Source organism: Solanum verrucosum, unplaced genomic scaffold (genome assembly GCF_900185275.1).
Source record: "Solanum verrucosum unplaced genomic scaffold, falcon-dt-bn FXZP01000264.1, whole genome shotgun sequence".
Classification (NCBI taxonomy): Eukaryota; Viridiplantae; Streptophyta; class Magnoliopsida; order Solanales; family Solanaceae; genus Solanum; species Solanum verrucosum.
Window position 1 is genome coordinate 472,963 of NW_026020180.1, and position 17,769 is coordinate 490,731.

Here is a 17,769-nt window from a genome sequence, read left to right on the forward strand (position 1 = left end):
TTTGAAATAATGAGTTGTAAATGTGTTTTAATACTTTAAAAACCTTTAAAATATCTTAATAAACCCATAATAACCGTCCCCCAACTAAAATAACTTAATTAGGAATTTACCGTACTACCCCTCAACTTGGCCGAAAATGGACAGCAAGCAGGTTTGACCTACGACCCCTTACCTACGGATCGTAGGTGGGATGACACCCCGTCCTGCTGGTCCGTGGTTTGGGTCTGGGGGTTACCCTTTGGGGCCTTGACCTACAGAGGCCATCCACGGAGCGTGGATGGACCTATGGGGCGTAGGTCCCCATTCGTAGGTCTTCCCAAATTTCCATGTTTTTGGTTTTGTTGGGGTCTTGGGGTTTAGGCTTAGGGTCCTCCTCAAGGACACCTTGGGTGGTCCTTGGGGAGTCGTACCTTGACGTTTAACCCCTAAACCCATCAACCTAAGCTCGGGACAACATTCTACCACATGAAACCCCACAACAACTCAAACACACACTAGTTAGGCTCTAGTTTCACCTAGTCATTTTACGGGTAGTTACGTTATCATCACCCACTTGGGAACATTCATCCTCGAATATCACTTTAAACACATTAAGGGTTAACGACTCAATACTAGCAGCTCATCATGCATGCAACATCATAAACAATGCACAAAACTAGGAGGAAACATCAAGTCCACATCAATAAGCTTAATGCAACACAAGAAAGTAGGAACTACATCTACGAACTCATTACGCATCATAACTTCAATATTTCTCATTTCATTGGAGGAATTACCTTCTCCAACTCACATCATGCTCATTATTAGGCACATTTTGCAATTTCTTCATAAAAGCACAAAGCACATTTAGGCATGTTCAACAATTCACCTCATGAAGCATATAGACAACTCATACTAAATGAACATCAACATGAGGAACATAATTCATGAAAACTCAATTTCTCATTTAAACATAAATTCATAAAGAACATGCATAACATAAGAAGACCATGGAAACACATATTCACACATGAATCCAACACATGAAACAAGCTACAAGGAACTCTTGGTCTCAAGCTTCAATAGGAATAGAAGGAAAGAGATAAGGATATCAAAACTCTCAACAACCTTACTATTCAATATATTATCCCCCACTTAGGAGTAAACCCAACTAAGGCCAACATGAAAACAACATAAGGTCTTTAACACAACATTCCCAACTATAAGAAACTATCACTTACCGGTGCCTTCATCCGGATTAGCTCATTTGTCCTTGTTAGCTTGAAGCACATAAAAATGGTTTGTCTTTGGAGCATTAGGATTCGGGCCATCAAGAGAAGCTTGCTTGGCCTCCCTTCTTTTGTCCATAAGAGTAGGGCAATCTTTCACTTGGTGATCATTCTTTCCACAACCATAGCACCCACTAGTATCGGCTAGGCACTTCCCATGATACTTTTTTCCACAATTGTGGCAAGTAGGTTTAGAAAATAGAGGTCCACTACCTCTCTCGGGGTTACCCCTAGGAGTGCTTGAAAAATCTTGGTTTGGAGCTCTCTTTTTGAACCTCGGTTGACCTTGCACATTGGACCTAGACCTCTTCAACTCCTTATTCTTCCTCTTAAGTTTGGACTCCTCAATAGATTGAGCATACACCATAAGTCTAGAAATGTTCATGTCATCATGGAGCATCGCCGTACGACACTCTTCTTCAACTAGGTCGGATACACCAGTAACAAACCTACTCATCTCATCTCTAGGGTTAGACACCAAAGATGGAGCATACTTAGACGATTGGGTAAATCTCAAAGAGTACTCTTGAACACTCATGTTACCTTGCCTAAGGTTGATAAACTCCTCCATCTTAACCTCTTTTTTCTTACGGGGAAAGAACCTTCCAAGGAATGTTTCCTTGAACAATTCCCAATCTATAGGCCTCGTTCCTACCGGCCTATTGCCTTTCCATTGAGTGAACCAAATTTGGAAAACATCCATCAATTGATAAGCGGCTAGTTCCACTTTTTCTATAGAAGTCACCCCCATAGCATTGACTATCTTATACACCTCATCCAAAAACTCTTGGGGATCCTCTTCCACTTTGGAACCTAGAAAAATTGGAGGATTCATCCTAACAAAGTCTCTCAACCTAGAAGCCATAGTACTTACATTGGGGTTCACATTAACACCCCTAGTAGCTTGGGCTGTCATAACTTGGGCTTGAGTAGTTACGGCTTGAACGATCATCAAAAGAGCCGAACTAACTTTCTCATAGGTCATGGCCGGGGGATCCACCGGAAGTTGATTGCCTAGAGGAACTTGGTCACCTTGAGGACCTTGGGGAGGAACTCCCTCATTCACAATCTCTTCTTCCATTCTTCTTGTGTTCGCCATTGTATTCATATCTTATAAACACAAGAGAAGGGTTAGGAAAAGGACTTTTACATAGCTAAACTCTAAGGCACGACTTCAAGAATAATGAAAGAAGTGTAGCTTCCTAACGTCCTATAGCCTATCGCTCATAGATGTGTCGCGACTCATACCGATGAACAAGACTTTACTAGACGTGGCTTGTGAGACATAAATCCTAAAAACCATTTCCAAAATCTTGTGCTCTGATACCATATTTGTCACGACCCAAGCCTATACAACGAAAGTGACACTGCATACAAGACTCTAAAAAGTCTCAAACAAGCCTCATAGTATTCATTACATTCGATATAAGGAAAATGGTACGGAATTAAAACTTCTCTTTAAATCCATACAATAGAAAACCATTTAAAACAACGAAAGTCTATTGTCTCAAATGGCCATCTGAACAATGTCTTAAAACAAAAGTAGGGTCATGACCCTTTACAATCGAAAGTCTAACAATAGTCTTTTACATGAAAGAAAATGAAACATCAAGTACTTGTCCTCGATCTATGAGGACATACCACTTAGTCTTGGAGAATCTCAAATCCAAGCCCTTGAACTAGAGAGAAAGCAACTTACTTGCCGGAACCTACACTTGTATTAAATAAGAGAAATATGGGTTAGCACAATTAAGTACTAAGTAAGATAGCCATGCAAAAACCATGCTTAAAACGGACATTTTGTTTGAAAGTCATACTTTTATGTCATTTTGATAAAACTTCATGAACATGAGTATAAGAGGCATAATATACAAACACAACCAACAAACAAGTCATTTATTCACATTTGAACATAATCAACATACATGACATTTCATTACATTAAGCTTTCACTTCAAATAACCCCAAGCTATACCTTATGCAATGTATGAATAGCGTCCCATACCACCATCCACACTAGATACCACATTAAGGCCACCAAAAGTGAACTTACCATTCATCCTTTCCATTTTTACACAATACTCATACATAAGAGACATAACCACTTCATAAGTCATAACAAAGAAGTAACTCATAATACAATCCAAGTATAGTATGCATCGTTACATTAGACATTTAAGTCAACATACTTCATTAGCTTCATTAGAGCACTTTCATTCATTAGTCATTAAGACATTAGAGAACTCACTATAACCCTCTCAAAGCTTACTTGTGCAATGCATGGATGACATCTCATACTACCACCCACACTTCATAGAACATCTTAAGAAACCATAGTGCACATCTCACATGATGGGAATAAGTATTAATCGACATAGACCATGAGAGCTAACCATGGAGTTTGGTGTCATATAGCCCTACACCTTAAAGAGGTGGTCTACTTGACTAAGTTAGGACTGGTAACATTTTAGCTTGGATGGAATCCACTAGCTAATATCCTATGTGGACACATAGTTATGGGATAGGAAGATGTTCATTGGAACTCGGCCTAACATGGGAGAGTTTCCATCTCAACATATCCTCTCGGTGCTTAGCCTCCATTCCCATAGAGTAGTTCATTTACATTAACATTATTGTACTTGAGAGGGCTACCAATATTAGGTCTACCGACCCAAAGTACATTACACATGAAAAGGTCACCACCATTAGGTCTACCGATTCAATGTAAATAGGGATAGCTCATTGACTTTCCAAGAAGGGTGCCATCAACATTGGGTCTACCAATACAAGGTTCATGATTTCACACATGAAAGGGCCACCAACACTAGGTCTACCGATTCAAGGTTTATCATCAACATTCATGGAAGGGTGTCATAAGCCTACCGATCCCAAAGTTCATTAACATTATCTATAGAAGGGTGTCATAAGCCTACCGATCCAAGATACATCATTAGGATAAGTCATAGCACTTATCATGCAAGGGCTACCAATATTGGTCTACCTATTCATGTTCAATAAGTCAAACTACATTCATTAGTCAAGAAGATGATGCCTAAGCCAACCAATTCAAGATATAACATTTAAGGTCACATTCATCAATACAAGAAAAGGATGCCTTAAGCCTACCAATTCAAGATACATCAATCCATGTTACTTTTATTTATACAAGAAAAGAATGCCTAAGCCTACCAATTCAAGATATATATTACATAGAAGAAAATCCTTCACATTCTATCATCATCATTCATGAGTGTTAATTGAGAATATGCTATCAACAACAACACTATTACATTCTAATCATGATCATCATATTATCATTGAATTCACATGCATATCCTTCACATCATAATCAAACAATAACCTTCATACCTTACTTTTCAAGACCAAGGATCACATTCACCCACACACCTTAAAATACTACAACTAGGCATGAGTAATAACATAATTTCAACAATCTATATCAATATAAACATTAACAATTCAACATACTTTCATGATCAATCAATTCCCAATCACAAATCACAACTTATGAATTTAGGGGAAAACATGGGTTCAAGGGGAAAATCATCATAATTCACCATTCAATCATCAATTAATCCATGATTCATAACATAAATGCCTTTTGAAATCATTTGGAATGGAACCCATGCATAGATTGAAAACTTAGGGTTTTGGGGAACTTTGGAAATTTGAAATCACTTTTGAAATTGGCTCCTTGAAAGAAACTAAGTCAAGGATAAAGACTACCATACCTTCTATGGACGAACTCCACGAAAATGCCTTGAAAAAGATGAAGACTTGACCTTGAGAGCTTGAATCTTTCACCTCAAATGGAGGTTTCTAGAGAGAGAACTTTTGAAAGGAAAGGGGAGGTTTGTATTTTTGGGTTTTGAAATAATGAGTTGTAAATGTGTTTTAATACTTTAAAAACCCTTAAAATATCTTAATAAACCCATTATAATCATCCCCCAACTAAAATAACTTAATTAGGAATTTACCATACCACCCCTCAACTTGGCCGAAAATGGATAGCAAGCAGGTGTGACCTACGACCCCTTACCTATGGACCATAGGTGGGGTGACGCCCCATCCTGTTGATCTGTGGTTTGGGTCTGGGGGTCACCCTCTAGGGCCTTGACCTACAGAGGCCATCCACGGGGCGTGGATGGACCTACGAGGCGTAGGTCCCCATTCGTAAGTCATCCCAAATTTCAAGATTTTTGATTTTCTTGGGGTCTTGGGGTTTAGGCTTAGGGTCCTCCTCAAGAACCCATTGGGTGGTACTTGGGGAGTCGTACCTTGACGTTTAACCCCTAAACCTTTCAACCTAAGCTCGGGACAACATTCACCACATGAAACCCCACAACAACTCAAACACACACTAGTTAGGCTCTAGTTTCACCTAGTCGTTTGACGGATCGTTACAACGGTGGATTCCAAGAACATGCGGCTAGTGTTGTTCAAAGAAATGCTCTATAGACAGATCTTGAAGCACTGAAGTTGAAAGATTTGAAGGCGAAAAATTATATTTTTCAAGCCATTGATCATTCAATATTAGAAACAATTTTTTGCAAGGATATGTCAAAGCGAATTTGAGATCTCATGAAGAAGAAGTACCAGGGAAATGCAAAGGCAAAGCGAGCACAACTTCAAACTCTACGAGGTGAGTTTGAGACCTTGAGTATGAAGCAGTGTATAAAGTCGGGAGAGTCGGTGCCAATGTACTTCTCACGCACTATGACAATTGCCAACAAGATGGGGATTCATTGAGAGAGAGGCTTGAAGACGTCATCATTGTTGAGAAGATCATGCGTTCTATGTTGCCAAAATTCAATTTTGTTATCTACTCCATTGAAGAGTCAAAAGTTCTGGACACTCTTTCACTTGATGAACTACAAATTTCTTTTATGGTTCATGGGTAGAAGATTGTTAAACATCATGTAGAAGAGCAAAAATTACAAGTAACCACAACCTCTAAAGATTATGAGCGCCGAAGGAGCAAGTGGAAGGAAAGAAACTCAAAGAGAACTGAAGAGGGAAATCACCAAAAGAATGGTCAGCATAATCGTGATCAACGACACTCATCCAATGGGATGTCAAGGTTTGTAGATAAGTCTCATATCTAGTGTTATAGATGTCACAGGTATGGTCGTTACCATTCTAAATGTCGTACAAATCTGAAAAATGTACATGGAGAGAACTCTAATTTTGCATATGTAACTGAGGATGAAGAGGTCTCTTTGTTAATGGTGAACAATCCTTGGAAGAATACCACAAAAGTGTATGGTATTTAGATATGGGCTGTAGCAACCATTTGTCTGGAAAAAAATCTGTATTTTATGGACTAGATGAATCTTTTCGCACAACAATCAAGTTTGGAGATAATTTCTGCATTGCTGTCAAAGGGAAATGGAAGGTGAAACTCCAAATAAAGTCTTCATTTATGCAGATTATCTCTGATGTTTCTTTGCGCTAAATCTTATCAGTGTGGGTCAGCTTCAAGAGACCGGATACGAGGCGTCTATCAAGAATGGAATTTGCAGAATCCGAAATTCTAATCTTGGACTAATTGTTGAAGCTAAAGATGACTGCAAATAAGCTTTTCCCACTTGATATGCAAAATATTGGCACTACCAATTTTTGTTTTTAAACAAAGTTGAATAGTTAAGCATGGCTCTGACACTATAGATATTTGAATTTTGGAGGACTGAAAATGTTGCAGCAAAAGAAGATGATTATAGATCTTCCTAATTTTTATATTCCTGCAATATTTGTGAAGATTATGTCATTGGAAATCAATCTCACGATAGCTTTCCAAAAGAAAACACATGGAGAGCTAAAAGACAGCTAGAGTTGGTTCATTTAGATATTTGTGACCATTAAATCCAATATTCAATAGAGGAAAACATTATTTTATAACTTTATTGATGATTTTGGCCGAAAGACATAGGTTTATTTTCTGTAAAAAAAAAAAATCTAAAGCTTTTATCAGTTTCAAAAGCTTCAAAGCTCTTGTTGAGGAGACAGGATGTTCCATAAAGATTCTTGGTACTGATCGTGGATGGGAGTATCTTTCACAAAGATTTATATATTTTTTTACTTTCATGGGATACAATGGCAACTTACAATAGCTTATACTCATCAACAAAATAGAGTATGTGAGAGAAAGAATCAGTCAATCAAGAACGTTGTGCAGAGCCTTTTACAAAAGAACCATGTTCCAAAAGTTTTTTTTGCCTGAAGCAGTTTGCTGGAGCGTCTTTGTTTTGAATAGAAGTCATTCTCGGCTATTCAGAACATGACACCCGAAGAAGCTTGGAGTGGACACCAACCAGTTGTTCAACACTTAGTGTTTGAGTGTATTGCATTTGCTCATGTTCCGGATCAGAAAAGGACATAACTCAATGATAAAGAAAATAAGTGAGTTTTCATGGGTGTTAGCATGGAGTTAAGAACTTACAAGCAGTATAATCCTATCAGCAAGATGGTGATTATCAATTGTGATGTAGTGTTTGATGACGATAATTTCTGATCATGGGAAGAAACGCCAAACAACCAACAACTTCCTTTGGATCTTGACGATGGAGACAAAGAGCAAGAGCAACCAGTAGCCGATGAAGGTGCTTCTACCTTGGTACATCAATAATGCACTAGCTTCCGACCTCAACGAAATTGAAGAAGACCAACATAGATGGTAGATTATGAGGTGAGTGGAAATGATCAATCTGGAAATGAAGATTCATCTACATATTTAACTTTATTTTCTGGTTTTGATCCTGTAAGATTTGAGGATGCCTATAAAGATGTAAACTGGTAGAAAGCAATGGATCCTGAGATTGCCGCAATTGAAAAAAACAATACTTGGGAGCTTACTGATCTTCCAAAAGCCAAAGGTTGATTGGAGTTAAATTGATTTATAAAACCAAACGCAATGAGTCTGGTGAAGTTGATAAGTACAAGGCGTGCTTGGTGGTAAAAGGATACAAGCAAGAGTATGGTGTGGATTACAAAGAGGTCCTCGCTCTGAAAGTCAGACTTGATACCATCCGAATTGTGTTGGCATTGGTAGCTCAAAACAATTGGCCGATTTATCAACTTGATGTAAAATTAGCCTTTTTGCACGGAGAGTTGCAAGAGCAGGTATATTTTGATCAACCTCTTGGTTAAGTGATGCATGAAAGTGAGCATACAGTTTATAGATTGAAAAATGTTTTATATGGGATAAAACAAAATCTCCGAGCTTGGTATAATCGCATTGATGCATATTTTAATCTATGGGATGTTGTTGATGGGAGTAACACAAGTCCTCCAGCTGACAGATTGGAAAATAGCAGTGCATAAAAGAAGTGGAAGCAGATTAATGTGAAGGCAGAGTTCATTCTGAAGAGGACAATCTTCTCCAATTTATTCGATCCTATTATAAAGTGTAAATCAGCTCATGAAATATGGAGGAACCTCAATCGTTTGTTCAATAAGAAGAATGAAGCTCGGCTGTAGATGTTAGAGAATGAATTGGCTAACACCACTCAAAGTAATCTTTCTATCGTCGAGTATTTTTGAAGATTAAGAACTTATGTTCTGAGATATCTTTGTTGAATCAGGAAAAGGCTATCACTAAAGCATGAATGAGAATAACTATCATTCGTAGTTTGAAACCTGAATATATTCTATTTGTGACATCGATTCAAGGACGGGCTCAACAACCATCTTTGGAGGAGTTTGAAAATTTGTTGTCGTCACAGGAATTGCTAGCCAAGCAGTTGGCTAGTTATTTATCAAATATGGAGAAGGAGATGCTCTTTAGTCCACAAGAGAAACTTCAAAGGAAAATCAAGAGATATGTCACACTCTCGATCCTCAGATGCTTCAAGCTCGCTTAGAAAGAAGGAAGAATCTTCTAACTATTCTGGTAAGAAGCCTCTCAGATGTTATCGTTATGGAGAAGTAGGACACATAAAAAGATATTGCCGAGCCAAGGAGAGCAATATGGATCAAAAATTTGCTGAAGAAGAAAAAGAGTGGGGAAAGTGTTTAGTAGCTGAGGATCGAGCAATAGATGTCATGATTTCCATCGATCTTGAAAGAGACTGGATCAAGGATCCAGAATATAATATAGCCAATCATGTGAAGAAGCAAGAATTGATTTTGTAGTCATGAAACAAGAAATTTTTAGGGATGTTCCAATTGGTGATATGGTAGCTGCTATTGAAGAACTCAAAGAAGAAAATCTTGAACAGGCAATATCAGAAACTACATGTGGTAGTGACGACCTTTACAAAGAAAGCATTGAGAGAGATGTTTTGGAAGTAAAAGTATATGATCAATCATCTGTAATATCAAGGTCAATTAATGACTCAGAGCAAATTCTGAAAGTTATGAAGCTGCCAAAAAACGATATGATTTTTGAAAGTTATGAAGCTGCCAAAAAATCTATCGAGGAGATGATAAGATAATATAGCAGTGGATCATATGTTAGTGTTGAGACTTCACTGGAAATTGAAAGTGTTTCTATGGATAATATAATTATCGAGAAACTAAGTGAAAGAGGGAGTTCAGGAAATCGCAAGGAGATAATTTACATGGATCATTCGATAACAGAAAATCTTTATCATTTGAAGAAGCAAGAGGAGTCCAGAAGAAACTGTCGAGATTTTCCCCAAGATGTGGTTCAAAGCTTTGTTTGAGCTCCTCCACGACAAGTGTGGGTGTCACGCCCCGAGCCTACACCCTGGGCGGGACCGGCACTCGGAGACCATTGCTGGCCCCAAGCGAACCCTTGGCCTGGCTTTCTTAACTCAGCGGAAACCTACTCAACAGAATAACTCAATGCTATGCAGAGACATAAACAACTTAAATGATACATATCTGGCCAAAAAGGCAACTCGAGTCTCAAAATAGAATATTTACATATATACATAGATAAGAGACTCAAAACTAACTGACTGACTGTCTATGAAGCCTCTAAAATACTTAGATGGATGTTGGGACAGACCCCGCAACACCCTAATAAACAAAACTAAGAGAACAAAATAACTGAGCCCTCTGGAAGCAATGAGGCTCACCCCTGACTCTAGAGTGCTCACTGGATCAACGGCGTGCAGAATGCTGATCCTGGGTACCTGCGTCTGCATCATAAAACGATGCAGGCCAACTGGCATCAGTACATGGAATGTACGAGTATGCGAGCTGGACCGCTAAAAACAACTTAAGCTTGAAAAGGGATACAAAAGAGAACTTACCTTGGCTCTGTACAACTCAAGAATAACTGAACTTAATATAAGCAATGAGACACATGCAATATATAAAGCCTTTGAAACAATTAAAACATGACGTAAAAATCATATTTATAATATCATGAAAATACCATGCTTCCTCTCAAAGTCTACTTGTGCAATGCATGAATGAAGTCCCATACCCCCATCCATACTAAGCAGAACTTATCGAGGAACCAAGCTCTTTTTACTGCTGTGGGAGTTTCTCTAACCGATAACCACCACTATGAAAGTAAGTGGTGATACAACGTTTTACCTCACGTTGCCCAAGGACCATCCTATACCTTGCCATCGATATAGGACCTTACTTTAACTTTTGCTTAATGGATCCACTAGCTTAACTTTCGTGATCATCTAAAAAGTATGATCCGAGAAATCCCATGTTTGGCTACATGGTTCTTATGGAGAGTTGAGTTAATATGAACTTGTGTCCCCAACTCGGTGCTCAAGACTACTCCCAAAAATACTTTAGCTCATAAGTGTTTTAAACACATCTTTCTTTAGTTGAGATAATTACTCAAAACTTAGCCCGAAGGCACTTGAAAACTCTTTTTAAAAAGAACAACTCAAAACCATATTTTTTTTTATATGATCATTGATGACTCGGGATATTCATACTGCTTAAACATTGATGGTATATCTAGAGACCATACTGTTTAAACATTGATGACATACTCGATTTGTTATATCTAATCATATTTTAGAAACTCTTTTGAAAAACTCATCTTTTCTTTTTAAAAGAGATAGTACTCAAACTTCTCAAAACTCTTTTGGAAATCTCCGTTTCCTCTCAACTTAAATGTGAAAACACTTATAAACTTCCTTGGGAAATACTTAGTTCCCTAATTACTTTTTGAGAAATGAACTCAACTCTTGACTCTTGACTTAACTCGAAACTCGATACTCTTTACTCGACTTGAAACTATATGCTCTTTACTCTTTACTAAGCTTGAAACTTGAAACTCTTTACTTAGCTTGAAACTCTATACTCTTTGCTTGACTTGAAACTCTATACTTAACTTGGAACTTGAGCCTTAGAATGAAGTTAAAACGTTCAATGAAGACTCTTGAAAAGCTTTAAAGACTTGCTTGGAATTACTTAATTTCTAAGCTTGACTTCACTTGAATCGGAAACTAACTTCACTTGAATTGAATTATGGATTCAAGGACTTGATTGGTGTTTGGAGGGACCTCATGATGTTTAGGAATGATTTAGGAATGATTTGGAACAACCAAACTTAAGAAAATTTTTGAGAATAAATTCTGAAAACAGTGGAGTCCGCGTCCTGTCCGCGACGCGGAGCAGATTTTGTTCACAGAGGGAACAAGTCCGCGACACGGACTTGTTTCATGTAAGAAGCCCGACTTTTCTCCTTCATTTTTCCAACTCTAAACTCTCTAACTTCAAGGGTTCCAACCCCAATCACTTAGAAACATGAAATCCCTCAACATTCAATAGATTTCAACTCAAAACCCCAACCGGAAACAAGTCCCAAATCATCAAGAATCTCAACATCACAACCAACAACAATACCAACAATAATTTCAACAACTAACAACTTCAACCACAACAACTTACAACTTCAACAAACACAATCCATCTTTTCTCGAAAATAAAACGAGTTTGGCATGTGGGGGAAAGAATCACCCAACACTAAAAGCTCACATACCTTGATAGGGATCACCCCCGACGAAAATCCACGATGATCTCCTTGCTTGATCTCCTCTTCTTCTCTTCTTCTCTTCTTCTTCTCTTCTTCTTCTCTCAAAACCCTCACTCTCACTTCTTTTAAAATGGTAAAACTGATCAAAATGATCAGCCTAACACATTTATATAACCAAAATAAAAGGCTAGGGAAAAGACCAAAATGCCCTTAATGATTCCCGGACGGATTCCTTGCAAACTGCCCAACTTTCAATGGCCATAACTCGCTCATACGGACTCGGAATTGAGCAAACTCGGTGGCGTTAGAAAGATCATTCCACGAACTTTGCAACCATAACTGGAATTCCACCTAACTCATCCTGAGCTAGAATTTATGGCTGTTCAAAGTTGGCCAAAAATTCACATTTTCCATACTTAGCCAAAATTTCCAAAACTTTAAAATTCTTTCCAAATAAAAATGAAAATTTCCAATCCTAAGCATCTTCAAAGCTATTTCAAATTGTCGGATGTTACAGTGGGGTAGTTTCCAAAAAAAAAAAAACTTTAAGGGGGAGTGTGAAAAATTAATGTTGATTTTTTGGAGGTACAAAAATATATCTTAGATATTTAGTTGAACTTTCTAGAATTTTGTAGAGTAAATATCTTTGATATTTATATTTAAGAAAAAATATAGATGTTCTAGATAATTAGATATTTAGATGTTCTAGATAATCAGAAGGTAAGGATATCTAGATATTTCTTGTAGATGTATCTAGAATAATTTCTGAAAGCATCCCTATACAAATATAAATAGGGGTGACATTAGGCATTTGTAATTAACCCAACCTAAGAACAACTCAAATCAAATAGTCTTCTTCCATGCCATTTTTTTTATCCTAAATACACATCCTCCATTCTAGCTTCCTCTTTTTTAGTTGAATCTTCTGATCCTAGTTAACGATCTTGAGCTAGCAGACGGGTTCTCCGATTATATTTTTCTTCTGTTATTCTCTACACTATGAACTACTGTTTTCGTTTTAATCTATCTATCTTTCGTCATATATTAAAGGAAAAAGCAATGTGAAGAGGAAAACCAGAGAGAAAGTGAAAATGAGGACAGAAATTAGACAAGTAGAAGAAAAGCCAAGAAAGGGTGGTCTTAGAACTATGCCTTTGATCATTGGTAATTCTTTTTTTTTGGTTGTTGTTTAGATTGTTCGCATGTGTTGAGTACTAATTAATTGTTTTTTAATGTTTTTGTTCTAGTGAATGAATCATTTGAGATGATAGCAACATATGGTTTACAAATAATATGCTAATTTATTTGATGACATTTTATAACATGAGTGCTGCCACTGCTACTAGTAATCTTGGACTATGGGCTGCACTTTCAAATGGATTGGCTATTGTTGGTGCAATTGTTGCTGATTCTTACTGCGGTCGGTTTAGAGCTGGTGCCTTTGGATCCATCTCAACTCTTATTGTGAGTAATTTGTCACATTTTCACAATTTCAACTAATTGCTGATATTTTAAATTTATATAAAGTTGAACAAATAGACATTTGATCCCTTCTTCGACAGGGAATGATTGTTCTTTGGCTCACAACTATGATTTCACTACTCATGTCTGTATCCTGCTCTCACTTCCAACATGTTTGTAATGGAACAACACCAATCCAACTTGCTGTTCTGTTTTCGTCTTTTGGGTTTATGTCAATTGGAGCTGGTTTTGTTAGACCTTGTTCTATAATATTTGGTGCTGATCAATTGGAAAATAATAAGAACCCCGACAACCAGAGGCGTATTGCTAGCTATTTCAACTGGTACTATGTTAGCTCGGGAATTTCAACTATGCTTGCAGTTACCGTTATCGTTTATATTCAAGATAATTATGGTTGGAAAGTTGGCTTTGGTGTCCCTGCTATCCTCATGTTTTTGTCTGTCTTGATGTTCCAAATTGGTTCTCCTCTTTATATCAAAGTGAAACCTAAAACTACAGAAAACTTGGTCATAGGATTGTTTCAAGCAGCTGTAGCAGCTTTTAGGAAAAGAAATACCCGTCGTCCATTGAGTGATTGTGATGAATTCTATCGTTGGCCACTTGAATCAGACGTCTTGCCTCCATCAAAGGACTTCAGGTCAGTGTCTCCATCTTTTCACCAATATAATGGCACTTTTATTGTCAATATTAATTGAATTTAAGATTTTATGATTTGTTAATCACAAAACTTTTCTCCTTTTTTCAGTGATTTATGATATTGCAGTTCATCGTAATTAAGTTTTATTGTATGTTATAGGTGTTTAAGTAGAGCTTGCATAATCGAAGATCCTCAACGAGATTTGAATCCTGATGGATCAGCTTCAAATCAATGGAATCTCTGTAGTGTGGAACAAGTTGAATCACTGAAGGCTCTTATTAAAGCACTTCCTATGTGGTCCACCTGTTTCATGATCTTTGTGGATATGAATGTCTTTTCATTTTCCTTGCTTCAAACCAAGACAATGGATAGACACATCTTTCCTCACTTTGAAGTACCAGCAGCATCATTCAGTGTGTTTATGATTGCTGCTTTAACAATCTGGATTGCTTTCTACGACCGTATTTTGGTCCCTTTGCTATCAAAATATACAGGACAACCAAGAGGGTTAAGTCCTATCACCCGAATGGGGATTGGCTTAATATCCTCTGGTATGTCTATTGCATTGTCAGCAATAACAGAAAGCATAAGACGACAAAGGGCAATAGAGGAAGGGCATGAGGATGACCCAAATGCTTTAGTGAACATGTCTGCTATGTGGTTCGTGCCACAATATGCACTACTTGGAGTGGCTGAGGCTACCCATGCAGTTGGACAGGTTGAGTTTTTCTACGCTTTATTTCCTGAAAGCATGTCCAGCATCGCTTCATCTATGTACACTGTTGGGACCGTTGTGTCGAGTTTGATTGGAAGTATTCTGGTGAGTGGTGTGGATTGGCTTTCATCAACCGGAGGTAAAACAAGCTGGCTTTCGAGCAATATTAATCGGGGTCACATTGATTACTTTTTTTGGTTGCTTTCTTTCTTGAGTTTTATCAACTTCTTATATTTTCTGGTCGTCTGCCGATTTTATGAATCTCTCAATGATGGGAGCAGTAGGTTATCTCATGTGGCAGAAGATAAAGAATGTGATTATAGACTCTTACATGAATCTTGATGTTATGTTGTACTGCATTCTTGAATGATGCAATTATTACTAATTATATAAACAATATGGGCACAATTCTATTCTTTTCTTGATTCCTAAGTATTTGATTGTCAAGAAGAGTCCGGTCATACCTCGATTTTTTTATGAATATTTCAAGAGTTTATGGAATATTCAAGATGCCTCTTTAAGAAAATATATTAGAGTCTGGAGCCAAAATGACAACTTGTTTGCTCCAAAATGCATAGAGGGCTACCCATTTTTTTTTTTTTAAAAAAAAACAAAATGGAAAATTCGCTTACGAGTGAGAGAGATCCTTTATGATTTTAACAGCCGTTAACAACGTCCAATGAGAAATGTTAAACATTTTTTTTAACAAAATAACTGCTAGAGCAGCGAATTCCATAAAAAAAACCCATAAAATTGCTGCAGAGGCGAGTTTATTTAATGTATTTTACTTTTTTTTTTAAAAACACATACTCATAGCAGCTTTTTTCAAAACTTAATTTTGAAGATTAATGCTAAATGACCAGAAAATTTAAAAGTCTATAATATATTTTTTATTTTAAAATAAACTGTTCTTTTTTTCATTTTTTAATTAAAAGGTATTAAAATTAAAAGGGTAAAAATGTTCAAAAAGACAAAATAAAATAGTGTGAAATATATTATTTTACTATTCTGGCTAAATTTTCTGGCCAAAAGAATTTTGTCAATTTTAAAACTAATAACCTACAGACAATTTTGTTGTTTCCTATATTGATTGGAATATAAAAATGGAAGTACATTGGAATCATAATACTAATTAATAATATGTAATGGAAGTACATTGGAATCATAATACTGCTTCTGGTAGTTTTCTCCCTGATGACCGGGTGGGCCCCTTCGATCTACTTCCTAAACTAAAGGAAGATGACGCTGTGGATGATGTCCCAGCTGGAAAGTCAACCTTTTCATATTAATGCCTGCCCAATTGGAGATTCCAACTATATATGCATTTATGCATTTTCTTTTTATGCGACAGGTATGTGACCTTAGGAATTGTGCTTAATTACTTGTCCATTTTTCTTTTTTTTAGTTTTCTTTAAGCATGCAAAACCTTAAAAACTGAATAAATATTCATGAAACTTAAATAGAAAGCTTTAACTCAAAAGAAAATTCCAAATAAAATAAATTATTTCACTCGCCATAAAATAGGCAACTTAAGTCTTTAAAACATTTAATAAAATAAATGATATAGACTTCTCAACTATACTGACTATCTATAAAGATGGAAGTCGGGGAAAGACCCACGACATCCTAACAACTAATATAACTGAAAGGTAAATGAAATCATCCGGAAGCAAGGATGCTCACCATAGCTAACTCGAACTCTCGGATGTATCAACGAAGCTCCTGTTGATGATCCTGAATACCTGTGTCTGCATCATGAGAAGATGCAGGCCAAATGGCTCAGTACGTGGAATGTACGAGCATGTAAGGGGAATTCTAAAGCATAACATAAGCTTGAAAAGAATCTGAAAGAAACTGAAGAACTTACCTGGCTCAACTCAACTCAACATAACTGAACTCATTTCAATATAAAACAATTTAAAACATGTGCAATATAAAGAAAAGTTGTTTAAAAACATGATGCCAACTCTGTGTGTATGCAAAGATGCATATAACTCTGAGATGTATGTAAAAATACAAATAATCTGATGTATATAAAAATACAAAATACTGCTGTGGAAATTTCTCTAACCGACAATTATCACATAAGAGCTATTGTGATGATACAACGATCTTCTTCACGCTGCCAGCGCATCCTATACCTTGCCACAGGTATAGGACCTGACCTACTAAGTGGATCCACTAGTCTATGCAAAAAGGATTCATCTAAAAAGTATGACCCTTTTCTACCCATGATGGCTACATGGTTTATGGAGACGTGAGTTATCTGAACTCAAGCTCGTCCCCATATCGGTGCTCAATACTACTCCCAAAATATGATACTAGCTCTTTATGTTTAAAACATACTTCTGTCTGTGATTTGAGATAATTGCTCAAAAACTTAGCTCAAAGTCTATCTTGGAAATCAAGGTTTCCTCTCTTGCTTATTGTGAAAGTATTAAATGAAAAGTAGCTCAAAGGCTTTTTTGAAAATCTCAGTTTTCCGTTCTTATTTAAATGTAAAAACATTTTGAACTCTTTTGGGAATACATAGTCCTCATATACTTTTGAAGAAATGAACTTCAACTTTACTCTTTACTGAACTCAAAACTTAAGTCTTAAAACAAAGTTAGACTTCTTAAAATATGGTTCATGCCGAATTATGAACGTGAACGACTCGATGCAAGGTTTTCAATAACCATAGATAGATCTCAATACTTGGAACTCAAGAACTTCACTAATACTACTCATT

General features: G+C 36.9%; 1 pseudogene; it reads left to right on the forward strand.

The window, feature by feature from the left end:
* Window positions 1–13,295: 13,295 nt before the first annotated feature.
* LOC125829205 (protein NRT1/ PTR FAMILY 1.2-like) lies at window positions 13,296–15,432 on the forward strand (annotated as a pseudogene).
* Window positions 15,433–17,769: the final 2,337 nt, after the last annotated feature.